Source organism: Protopterus annectens, chromosome 1.part2 (genome assembly GCF_019279795.1).
Source record: "Protopterus annectens isolate FY-2018-M chromosome 1.part2, PAN1.0, whole genome shotgun sequence".
Taxonomy (NCBI): Eukaryota; Metazoa; Chordata; order Ceratodontiformes; family Protopteridae; genus Protopterus; species Protopterus annectens.
Genome location: NC_056727.1, coordinates 363,179,508 through 363,192,428, shown reverse-complemented (window position 1 = coordinate 363,192,428; position 12,921 = coordinate 363,179,508). Strand labels below are relative to the sequence as shown.

General features: G+C 42.8%; 1 protein-coding gene across 1 annotated transcript in view; it reads left to right on the top strand.

Annotated features, from left to right (window-relative positions):
* TRMT6 (tRNA methyltransferase 6 non-catalytic subunit) overlaps positions 1 to 12,921 on the top strand; it is a 742,618-nt gene that overhangs the window by 487,351 nt on the left and 242,346 nt on the right. The window lies entirely within an intron of this gene.

The following is a 12,921-nucleotide window of genomic DNA, read 5'->3' as shown; positions in this document are numbered from 1 at the left end:
AACCCAGGGGCAGCAGACCATCAAGACTTCAATAGGTTATGCACAGATCTAAGCAGTGGGATGCTCCCACGTCCAAAGCAGGGAGTAGTAAGCCACCCCCTATGGTAAAATTGCACAATGACTTATCCTTAACTCCTCCAAGCCTTGCTCAACTACTTGCACCTTTAGGAGGAAAGCTCGCCTTGCATGCAAAAAACTGGGAATACATTACCCAAGACAAATGAGTTTTAAACATAGTTTCCCTAGGATACAGATTCTACTTCCACTCACTCCCAACCCTAAGTGTATGGCCAGACCCCCCCCCCCCCAAACCAATGGACAGAGGCCCAAACACACGTGCTCTCTCTCCTCAGCATCAAGGCTATTCAACCTGTCCCAGCAGAACAAAGCTTTTATTCAAGACTGTTCCTGTTTCCCAGAAAAGAAAACTCTTGGCGTCCTATCCTGGATCTGTCTATTCTCAACACCTTTCTGGTGGTTCTAAAATTCAGAATGCTAACTCTCCAACAGCTGCTTCCCATGCTAGCCAAGGATGCCTGGCTGGCAACCCTAGACTTAAAAGAAGCTTGTCTGCACATCCCAATCATGGAATCTTGCAGGAAATACATACGCTTCAGGGCAGGCTCCATGCACTATCAGTTCTCTGCACTTCCCTTTGGCTTATCTACTGCGTCCAGGGTATTCACAAAGTGCCTAGCTCCAGCCATTGCATTTTGCAGGCAGAAAAATATTAAAATTTACCCATACTTGGACGATTGCCTGATTCAGGCGGGAAGTCAGGACTTGTTATTACAGCACCTGGCATTTGTAAAGAGACTTCTAACTTCACTGGGGTACACCATCAACGAGGAGAAATCACACCTAGTACCCTGCCAACAGATTGTATTCCTGGGAGCAAGCTTGAATACACCTTCCCAGATGGCATTCCTCACTCCAGAGAAACAAATTTGACAACTTAATTCAACCTGCTGGCCACAAAAACCCAGCTATATGCAAGGAAAATACAGCAAGCTCTGGGGTTCATGGCCTCTTGCATTCTGTCAATTCCATATGCAAGAGTGCATATGAGGAAACTTCAATGGTATCTAAAACGTCTATGGTGTCAACATTCTCAGGACCTGGAAACAATAATTCCTATCATTCCTTTTGTGGGCAGAGGCCTGCAACCACAACAAGGGGCTCCCTTTCACTCTACCTCCTGCCACCCAAACCCTAACAACAGACGCATCAGACTATGCATGGGGGGCTCACATGGCAGGACAAGTGCATTCAAGGTAAATGGAACCCAAAGCAGATGCACCTGCATCTCAATCAAAAAAGAAATGTTAGCTGTACAGAATGCTCTGACAGCCTTCAAAGACCTTATTCTTCCAGGACAACTATTGGTAAAGACAAACAACATCACAGTTATGTGGTACATAAACAAGCAGGGGGGATCCCATTCCTACCCACTCTGCAGAATAGCCATGGCTCTGTGGAACACAGCCTTGAGCAGCCAAGTGCACCTACAAGCTCAATTCCTGCCAGGCAAACTAAATTCACTGGCAGACGACTTAAGCAGAAATCTCATGGACCCACATGAATGGAAACTGGAACCCAAAATATTCAATCTCTTGAGGCACAAATGGGGGGCTCCAGAGGTAGACCTGTTTTCCTCCTCTCAGAACTACCAATTGAACAAATACTGCACCAGAACTCCCCATAGTCAAGCATGGAGAGTGGATGCCCTGTCCTTTACCTGGGAAAGCCTCTCAGTCTATGCCTTTCCCCGTCTGCCTCTCCTGTTGAAGGTTCTACTAAAGATCAAACAGGGCAAGCCAACGACAAACCTGATTGCACCAGACTGGCCACACCAGCACTGGTACCCTCTTTTGCATAGTTTGACAGTGCTACAACCATGGCACCTGCCTTAGACCCCTTCCCTACTGTCCCAGCAAGCGGACCATATTCTGCACCCTCAGCTTCAAACCCTGAACCTTGCAGCCTGGCTAATTCCCTGAGCTCGCCTCTAGCAACCCTCAGTAAGCAGGTGCTGGACGTCATTCTTGAGGCAAGGAGGCCTAGTACTAGAAAATCCTATTCAGAAAAATGGAAAAGATACTGTTCCTGGAGCCAGTCTTGGGGGATGGGCACAGCTGTGCCCAGCTTACCTCATATACTAGATTACTTAACAGAAATGCTCCACAAGGGGCTATCCTTCTCTTCAGTTAAGGTTCATGCCTTAGCCATCTCAGCTCATTATAATACTGAGCCACCCCTCTTCTCTGGTAAAACAATTCCTTAGAGGGGTCAAAAATTTAAGCCCCACCAAGAGAGCTCCCGCGCCGACCTAGGACCTTAACTTTTTACTGGAAAAACTTACTCCCCCCCCCCCCCCCCCTTTGAACCTGCTGCTACAGCAGCAGAGTTGAAATTCCTCTCTTGGAAAACAGCTTTACTTTTAGCCTTCACTTCAACAAGATGAGTGTCTGAGCTGCAGGCCCTTATGGCAGTAGAACCCTTCATTATCTTCCATGTGGATAGGGTTTCCCCTCAGGACTTAACCCAGCTTTTATGCCCAAGGTGGTGTCTAGTGTGGCCTTAAACCAGTCCATTCATTTGCCTACTTTTTTCCCCAATCCTTAGAATAAGGAGGAAAGGATTCTGCATTCTCTGGACGTGCACAGACAACTTAGATTCTGTTTGGACAGGATTAAGCCTTTCAGAAAAACTGACCAGCTGCTAGTCAGCTTTGCTGCAGGGGCAGAGGGGAAGGTTCATAGGTAGGTACTAGGCTATCGGCCCAAGGGCCTACGGAAGCCTAGCCAACAAGGTTCCCTGGCTTACGCCACCCACGAATGTTATTTTCCTGTGCCACTGTCGAGCAGAGAGACAGAAGTGATCCCCGGGGTGCATTTTCTATTTCCCATCCACTCATCAAGATTTTTCTTGAAGAGTGCTAATGAAGAACTTGCTTGACATAGATGGGTAGCTTGTTCCAGAGTATGGGAAGTCTCTGGGACAGGAATCTATCCCTCCAGCATGTCCTGTTTATTGTGGTGACAAGGTTTAGGTCCCTAGAAGCGTGTAGCTTGGAGGGATTGGGATTTCTTTAGTTGTAGCATGTCCAACAGCTCTGGGTTTGACATAGCTTTATATGTTAGGCAGAGATCACCTCGGAGTAGGCAATATGCTATGGAGTAAAACTGGAGTTTTTTGAGGCAGTCAGTGTAGGGCATTTGTTTGAGGTCAGTAATTTTCTTTGTGACGTACTTCTGTGGCCTTTCCAGCTGCTGCAGATGTCTTCTGAGGTACATTCCAAAAGGGGCGTTGTACTCTATAATGGGTCTAACGAACCATTTCCAAATGGATAGCACATTGCATCCATTTTTGCTACAATGGCAAATCATGGGAAACCTACACCACAGGGGGATAAGAACACATTCCACTAGGGCTGCATCTACCTGTACTGCATTTCTCAGAGGAGCCCCTACCAGGGACATCCTGGAAGCTGCAACCTGGAACTCTGTACATACTTTCACCAAGCATTACCACTTGCCTGTCTTTTCTAAATCCAGAGCTGGATTTGCCACAGCAGTCTTACAGGGCTTGATTGCCAGCCCTAATGCTTCTTAATCTACTTCCACCCTTCCTTAACTTTGAGAATCAACCCAAATGTGATGACTGCAACAGTGAAACATGAAGAAAAATAGTACAGTTGTGTACACTTACCATAAATGTAGATGTTCGAGTTTATTCCAGACCCCTGATTCTTTGCTTTCACCTATCCTTTTGGTTTGGCATATCTTATACTATGTGTATTTGCTTTGCTTTTTGCTGGAGGTGTTACACACCATATAATTGCTTCTATTGTGGGGGCACCGGACATCTGGGGCAAGAAAAACTGATGTAATGGCATCGGCTGCATGTTTTATACCCCTGATGACCTGACATCATGGAAGAAGCGGCAGTATCTTATGCAGAAATCACAAGACTCTGGTATTCAGGCCGGCTGAGGGCTACCTGCAGGCAGATAACCCAAATGTAATGACTGCAACAGTGAATACACTCGAGTGTCTACATTTATGGTAAGTGTACACAACTGTACTTTCCCCCACCAAAAGGTCTGCCAGCCCTTCAGAAGTGGTGACCTGACACCCACCTCTGAAAATAAGTGCTTAACTCAGCAATATAATCACACACACTTTCGTCTGCCTTGCATCTATGCACAGAAAAATTTTTTCTGTAAGCTTCAGGTGTTCACTTAAAGCATTCTAGTAAACAATCAACATCAGACAATTTAGAAACAGCAGGTGCAGCTTTCCCAAGGTGTAAGGGGGTCAGAAACCATACCCAGAGCCCTTGATCTACATTATACTGTTTACATACTCTTTCAAATAAATGAATAAAACTATCAGCATTATCACCCTCTGTAAACTGTGGAAGAAATTTACAGACCTTTATTGCTTCTGAGGTCTGGTTATTCCCTTCCCCATTACCTCCACAACTCTGGTGAAGAGTCAGCATCTCCCTGTCATGTTGACACTACTTCTCATTTTCTTCGGCCTCCAAAAACCACAGTCTCTCATTTCCTTCCACCTCCTATGCTGCAGTCTTTCTGCTGATTATAATTCCAAATGTTTGGCCTCCGGTTCAAGTCTGTTTAACTCCAGTTGGATTTTTAAATCCTCAGAGGAAAAGATGAACTGTCCTATTTCTGAGTGCTACAAATCCCTGTCAGCAGTCTATTTATCCTCCTGGTTACTGGTCTGAGCTGGGACAAAGGCTGAAATAATTTCCTCTTTAGTCAGGTTGACATGCACCAGTCCTTTGGCTTTGCCCACCTTTTCCAACTGTTTTTTGTCAGCTTGCCATAATCCTCTGCTGCCATTTTTTTCCTGCTTTTCCTGACTAAACTAACAAAAAATAAATAAAACTGCTGTGAAACAAAACTCTGTTTACCTTGTGACTGCTGAGAATATACTCATACCTTCAGTGACAACTGCTTACAGGCTACAGAAGTTCAATTAATATCAACAACACTGCTCACCAGTATGTGATGTCCCCTGTGTGGGCCAGTAATCAAGGAGCTTGAATCCCCACCACTGACACTGGAGAGGGACATTCACTTTGAACAAAAATAGATACACGATACAGCCAGTATTTCCAGATGCAGCTGTCTGCATCAAGCACAATTTCTCTTAAGCGCACACAGGGAACACACCCAATCAGGGATCTATCTCTCTGTTCCAGTCCCCAGAAAATCTCCCCACTTACACAGCTGTAGAGTTGAGTCATCAGCTGTGTCTCCAAGCCAAGTCCTCCCGCACTCTGTCTGTTAAACCAGTGCTTCGTGTCCCAGCTCCAAGCAGCTGAAACGCACAGTCTTGGAAATTTGATTTGTACACACATGCACAAACGTACACACACCTGGAAAAGCATCATAAAAGAACATGAAAATACAGAATATCTATTTACAATAAACACCAGAGTTTGTTGCAGGAGATATTAAAGTAACACAGATGAACAGATTCATACATCTACAGAAAAACAGTACTTAACTAATCTCACTGTAATTTCCTGATTGATGTAAAGAATTACTATTCCCTGGTCACTTATTCGAGCAAGGCAAGATGAAGTAGGTGAGGTGTCCGTCTTTGTCAGGTTTCAAAAAGTGTGCTCTTGAAACTTCTGTCTCATCTAGTATTAAATCATCCATTACAGAGGTGGCTTACAGAGTGACATCACACACACCTGGTTATATGACTTTTGTTTCCCATACTACCCTCTTGGCTAGAAGCTGAACCAGAATCTCGCACATATGTGTTACAATACACAGTTACAGGTTTGCTGTGATGGTGTTATAGCATCTGGAAGCCGTAAAACCATGTCAGCACTTCCACTCTTCCAGGATAGCAATTAGTTCACTGTTAGACAATACAACAAGAATTCCTAGTCCTTTTTTTCACAGACATTTCATCTGTCTGCAGTCGGAACTGTAAGATACAGTCTTTATGGACTAAATTAAGTAATTTAATTTCTTACTATTTTTCAGAGTTGTTCTTCCAGTATGCTATTTGACAGTAGTACCGTCTGATATAAATGTGCATTTCTTTTCTGTCCAGCAGGATACTCTGTTGATATATTTTTAACACATGCATTTGTGCAAATCAGTTTGATCTAGAAATGACATGTAAATCTGTACAAAATTCCAGCTAGCTGTGTTGGCATATGTTACACATCCACTGCCCTACTTCTCTTGGCATAGCTGGAAACACCCCACATTGTCACACTCCCTTCTATTGGAAATGGTCAGGGGCAGTTGCCACAAGCTTCCTCACAGAATGGATCTACTCGCACAAGAACATGTTTTTTTTATACACCCCAACACCAATCAGCTTCAGTTGACTGCCTGAACGATAAGGTGTTAATTCCTTTTAGGCACCTGTTTACTGAGGACATACAGCAAATATTAATGGAGCAAGAAAGTCTGGTATCAGAGAATTGTATATTAAAAAAATGGAAGAGGTTTTCTAGTTGGTTCTAACAAAATAACCAGCACTCATTCAGGGCTAGTTGATGTCCTTCGATGTGAATGTTACAGTATTCCTTACACTAGGGATCCCCTGCCAAGGGTAGCCCGACATCCAAACACTATACCAACCTCTTAGGTTGCGTTAGGAATGTTATATGTCACAAGTTTGCTCCCAGCTCATGGCATAGGGCATAAAGGTGATGTATGGACTTGCCTTCCTCAGAACAACTTTGCCGCCAGTCTGAATGCCATCTTCAGTTATCGTTCTGACACACCATCAGATAAGTGCCCCATTTAGGTTTTACTCTCTCATCTGTCCTTTTACTTTTGGGTCTAAGATTACATGTCATCCAGAAAGTGAAAATGCCAGTGTGGGAAGTGGATTCCCAATAAGGACTGTCACAAGGAGTATTTGTTGTGCTTAGATGCTTCTCACGACCATACATTGTGCCCTATTATTTGTCAGGCATTTGTTCCTAAAACTCTTCATTGTCATTTCTCCTCCTTATCCATCTACATGGAAAACCAGTGTCTTAAGTTGTTGGTGCAGGTTACAATGGCAGAATTGTCCTAGCCCTGAGGGTCAGCCATCTGCTATGAAGACAAAAAAGTTGGCTCAGATTCTACTGCTGTAGCGCTTCCCCTGGACATCTCTCTCTCAAGACTGGTGAAAGCCCAGATGATCATCCAACTTGTCCATCTGATTCCTCTGCCAGTACTGCTTCAGAAACCGGTATGGATCCAGCTTCTCACATGCCCATGGAGGCTTTACAGACGTCTGTTTTGGATGCTAAGGGGGAACCGTGGTTGATTATACCCAAGGGACTGAAGGGTGTTCCGCAAATTGGTAGGGAGGAGATTCTCACTAAATTGTCGGCAAGGGTCCGAACCTCCTAGGATGTTTAAGGCTGATGTCCCTTTAAAGAAGAAGCAGAAAACTAAGCATATTTCCCCTGCTCCTAAGGATCCTGAGCATGAATGGCAGGATTTTACGCAGGTTCCATTTAATGCTCTTATGGCTTTGAAACCCCCTCAGGGAGTTTCTGTTCCTGCCCACTTTTGGTCTGCTACTCCTGTTAAGAATACCAGGATGCTTCTGATGAGGAATTGGACTCTGAATGGTCTTTGGCCTATTCCTCCCAGATTCCCTCTGCATTGGATTGTGGTTTTGAGTAAGAAGACTTAGTCCAGATTTTCATTTTGAGAAGATTTCCTTTGGGGACATCTTGGATGATGGAATTTAAGAGGGACTGCACCCAGGTTTCTGATCTTCAGAGGAAGTATTATGAACTCCTCCAAATGAAGTCTCCTAAGCCCTCTGTTGTTCCTCCTGTTCTTGCTGCTTTGCTGGACACTTTATCAGCAGCTTCTTAGGCTCCTGATTTCCAGCCCTCTGCTTCTACAAAGACTGGTAGGTTGTATAAGGTGCCTGGTGATGATTGTAAATTTCTTTACAAGTGTCCCTTTGCTAACCCATCTGTTTCTGTTTCTTCTAGGCCTTCCAAACATTTGCCTTCATTTAAACTGTTTCCCTCTGACATGGATAGTAGGCCATGGAAAGACTGAGCAAAAAAGTGTACACTGCTGCTACTCTGGCCTTTCAGGCTGTAAATTAACTGACCCATATGACCAGATATGTTTTTAGCACTTCTCTCTCAGCCTGACGAGTTATTTCAGACCTTTCAGATTCTGAGGGGAAAGCTTCGGCCTTCTCTTTGTTGGGATCCTTTTCTCAAGTGGTTCGCCATTCCATTAAATGTACTTGTAATGCACATGATGTTTTTGTAGAGCTGTTGTCTTTTGTTCTGTGTTGAGGTGCAATATTCCTAGCTTCACCTTCAGCCTCTGCATGATATTAAGGCCAAATTGATGGATGCTCTTCTTGACAATAAAAAAGTCAGTGGTTCTGCAGCTGTTGAGCTTAGTCTCTTCAGGAGAACGGTAATGATGTGCAAGAATTCAAACATATTTTTATTTCTGTGTTGCTAAATTTCAGAGGAATTATTTTACCAAGTCTACCTTTGTACATAGGCAGTCTTTCCTTCCTCCGAAAGGTAAAAAGGGTTCTAGAAGGGCTGCTCCTGCTAACTCTAATCATACTGCTACAGCTCAGAAGCCTGCTTTTTCAGACAAACCAGACTCTGACTGACTGTCTTTTTCCCTCCTTCCTCAGCCACGTTTCTCTTATCTCTTCATCTTTTCCTGTCATTTCATAATTGTTTAAGGATCATTTAGGATTCTTGGGTTCTCTCTATCATTTGTCAGGATTATTGCATGGTATGGAAATCCAATTCTTATATTTTTGGGCATTCCTGAACCTCTTTAGGAACAGCTGCCCTTTTTTCTTGATGTCCTTCAGAGTCTGTCTCAAGGCACCATCCAAGCAGTTTCTGCTCCTCAAAAGGGGAAGGGGTTTTTATTCCAGAATGTTTCTGGTTCCCAGGAAAGGAGGCACCTGGAGACCCATTAAGGATCTTTCTCAGCACAGCACCTTTAAAGGTTTCCTCCTTTTGAATGCTATCCCTTCAAACTGTTTCCTCTTCTTCTACTTCAGACCTTCTACTCTCTCTGGATCTCAAGGGTGCCTATCTTCATGTTCTTATTCTTCCACTTTTCTGGAAATTGTTTCTCTGTTCCTTCCTTGCATTTTCAGTTCTCTGCTTTGTCCTCTGTCCTCTCTACTGCCCCAAGGGTCTTCACCAAATGCTTTACTCCTGTGACTGTTTTTTGCAGGATGACAGGAATACAGATTTTTCCTTATCTGGACGACCTGCACATTCAGGCTTCTCTAGAGATCTTGCTTCAGCACCTTCAGTGTGCCATTTACCGCTTGCAAAGCTTGGGGGTTTATGGTCAATTTTCAAAAATCCTTCCTGACCCTTTTCAGGATCATGTTTTTCTCTGATATAGGCTCCAGACCGTTCCTATGCTGGCATCCCTACCTCCTGCCATGGCTTTAACTCTGATTGAATCAGTAAAAAAAAAGACTGCTTCACGAACCAACACAGCAGATGCAGAGGTAAGGCGTAGAATGGTATCACTAATCCACCTCAGTAAGTACTTAAATAAGTACAAAGGATCAATAGTAGCTAAAATGACCAAAGTTTTATTGTTATAATAAATTTTGTTAAAGTAAAGCTTAAAAAAGTGGGTAGTACTGTTGTTGAAAGAAGAAAATTAATCTAATTTGGACTCACTATCTTTACTTGGAAGACTGTTCTTCTTTTAACCCTTACTTCCGTTATAAAAGTGTCCGAGCTTCAGGCCTTTATGGCTGTGCCTCCTGTTTTAGTTTTTCATAGGGACAGGGTGTCTCTTAGATTGGAACTGGGATATTTGCCCTTGTGGGGCATTTTAAGCTTATGCAATTACCCAATGTGAGAATTGAACCCTGCACTTTGTGTCTGTAAGGTAAACACCTTAACCATTTTGCTAACCCCCCACCCTTCTTACTAATCCTTCTTTTATACCCAAGGTGGTTAATGAGTTGTCTCTTAATCCAGTCTGTTAATTTGCCCACTTTTTTCCCTTCTCTGCAGTCTGCTAGTGAAAAGGTTCTTCACACCTTGGATTTGCACAGACAACTCCAATTTTATTTGGATAGAACTAAAGCCATTCATAAATCTGAGCAACTTTTTGTTTCTTTTCATCCTAGGTCTTTAGGTCTGGCTGTTTCCAAGCAAACTATTTTTTTCCTGGATCTCTAAGACCATCCTTTTGCCTTCTGTTAAGGGTCATTCTACCAGGGCTGTGGCTTCTTCTGTTGTTTTCTTCAAAGGATTGGATGCCTACTTCATCCTTGAGGCGGCTACATGGACTTCTTTGCATACTTTTGCCAAACATAAGTTGAATATAGTTTCCAGGGCTATCCTGCATGGCTTTGAGGGCTTTGCTGAACTTTCCTTCTCCCATGTTTTGTCCTGTGATTTTGTGGTCTCCCTAGTGTAAAGAATACTGCAGCAGTGATATGGAAGGACATAGTACAGTTGTGTAAAATCTTGTCATAATGGTAGATGTCCTTCCCAATATTCACCCCCCCCCCCTTTTTCCCCTTCTGGATGCACTTGTTCCTCTCTTATTCCTTGGATGTCCTTCAAGGATGCATCTGCAGTCATATAACGTATGGGTTGTCCTGCCTCAGGCAGCCCTTCGGTCGGCCGGATTCCAAAGTCTGGGTCTGGCCTCGGCTGATGTCTCACTTTCCCCGACGTCACAACTTCTGGGGTATAAAGGCATCAGCCGACGCCATTTTCCTCGGTCTTTCTTGCCACGCGGTGCCCGAAGCAGAAGCTGTTCGCAAGTGCCGGTCGGTCAGATCCAGAGATTTCAGCTACCGAAGACTTTGAAAAAAGCTAAGTACCCCGTTGGGGACTCTTTCTTGCCTCAGCCGATGTCAGACAAAGTAAATAATTGTTTAACTTGTGGGAAACAAATACCTCATAAGGATTTCCATTCTTACTGCCTTCCTTGCTTAGGCCCAGACCACGACGTATCAGCTTGTTTAGCCTGTGCCTCCTTCAACCGACGGATTCTTCTTTCTCCTGGGGCTTTTCAGTTTTGAGGAATTTACATTCATACATCACCTTTATGCTCTACATCGTGAGTTGGGAGCATACATGTGACATACAACATCCCTAAAGTAACCCAAGGATTTGGTATACTGACTGGATGTCAGGCTACCCTTGGCTGGGGGATCCCTAGTGTAAGAAATACTGCAACAGTGAGGGGAAGGTTATACACTGTTATGGTAAGATTTTACACAACGATAATTTCTCTGGTTTTAGAATATTTGTGGGTTACTGTCCTGTAGCTTGTCTTACTCCACTGCAAGGTTAATTTATTGGTCATTTTAGCATGACTGCCCATGGATTTTCCTCTTTCAATGTATTCTCATGTCAAAATGTTTTGAAAGGGGTTGTGCTTAAGAGGCCTCCAAGAAAATGGTGGCCCCTCCCTGGTATCTTCATTTTTTGTTTAGAGAAGCTAATACTTGTTCCATTTTAACTTGCTCACGTGTCTGACTCGAGGTTCTTAATGTGGAAAACAATTTTACTGATTGCTGTGACCTCTGCAGAAATGGTATCCGAGTTGCAAGGTCTTATGGTGAGTCAACCCTATCTCATTTTCCACAGGGACAGAGTCTGAGAACTAATACTTCTTTTATGCTTGTCAGACTATCCATCTCCCAGTTTTCTGCATTAATTTAATTCTGCATTATTTAATCAGAAGTATGAGTTAATTTTGTTTTTTTTATTGATATATTTTTTAGCCACATAAGGGAGCCAAAGACCACTTTTATTGTTATACTAGGCTAGTAAACACTAGTTTAATTTAGTTTTTAAATGGTTTTAGTAACTAATTTCTGTATTTATTTGCACGAAAATGACAGAATATTTAATGGAATGTGTTATTTAATGTTTGAACACAAGTGTATTTATGGAATCTTGTGTTTTATTTTCATTTTTAGACGCGAGTGATGTACATGTGTTTTTAGTTAATGACATCTTTTTTCCATGGGATAATTGGTTTAATGAAGTTGTATATAATGGGGAGGTGTGGGATGTTGCAATCATCTGAAGATGTTGAAGATGAAAACGTTTTTTACATGTGCTTTGCGTTTGTGTTTTATTCGTTAATTAAATTGAGTGAGTGCGTCTAACTTGGTTTACGGTGGTGCTTCTTTGTTTATTCTTTTATGCTTGTCAGACTATCCATCTCCCAGTTTTCTTTCCCGAACCAAAAAATGAGGGAGAAAAGATGCTACGTACGAGGACAATTCAGGTACTATCTTGACAGAGTTAAGTCTTTCAGATCTTTAGATCATTTGTTCTTTTCTTAAGAAGAGACAACCTGTGGCATACCAGATTATTTACGAATGGTTGTCTGACACTATTACTGTTTGTTACACTTATCACAACAAAACTATTCTAGGCAGGGTCAAGGCCCAGTGTACTAGGGCTTTGGGTTCGTCTGTGGCATTTTGGAATTAATTGGATTCTAGAAGTGTATTAGAAGCTGCAGCTTGGTCCTCTGTACATAGTTTTGCAAAGCATTATAAGTTTGATTCCTTTTCTAGGTCTCAATCAGTATTTGCAAGGACTATTCTCCAGGGACTCCAGGACTCTTCTCTTTCCATCTCCTAAATGTAGTGAGCTAGAGTAATCTACTCCTATAACTATGGCTACTGCACTAGTAATCTATGGGCCATATTCAATAAAGCCTACACTAAGTGTACACAATATGTATTCCAGAACATTCTTATGTTTTTTTGTGCTTTCTAGTCACTCGCAAGATTACACTAAGTGTATATGTGGTCTACACTTTACCTTTATGAATCCCTTTAAAGCTGCAAGAATATCTGTAGGAAAACTAAAATTAGGAGAAATAAGGTGAGAGCTATGTCTGTG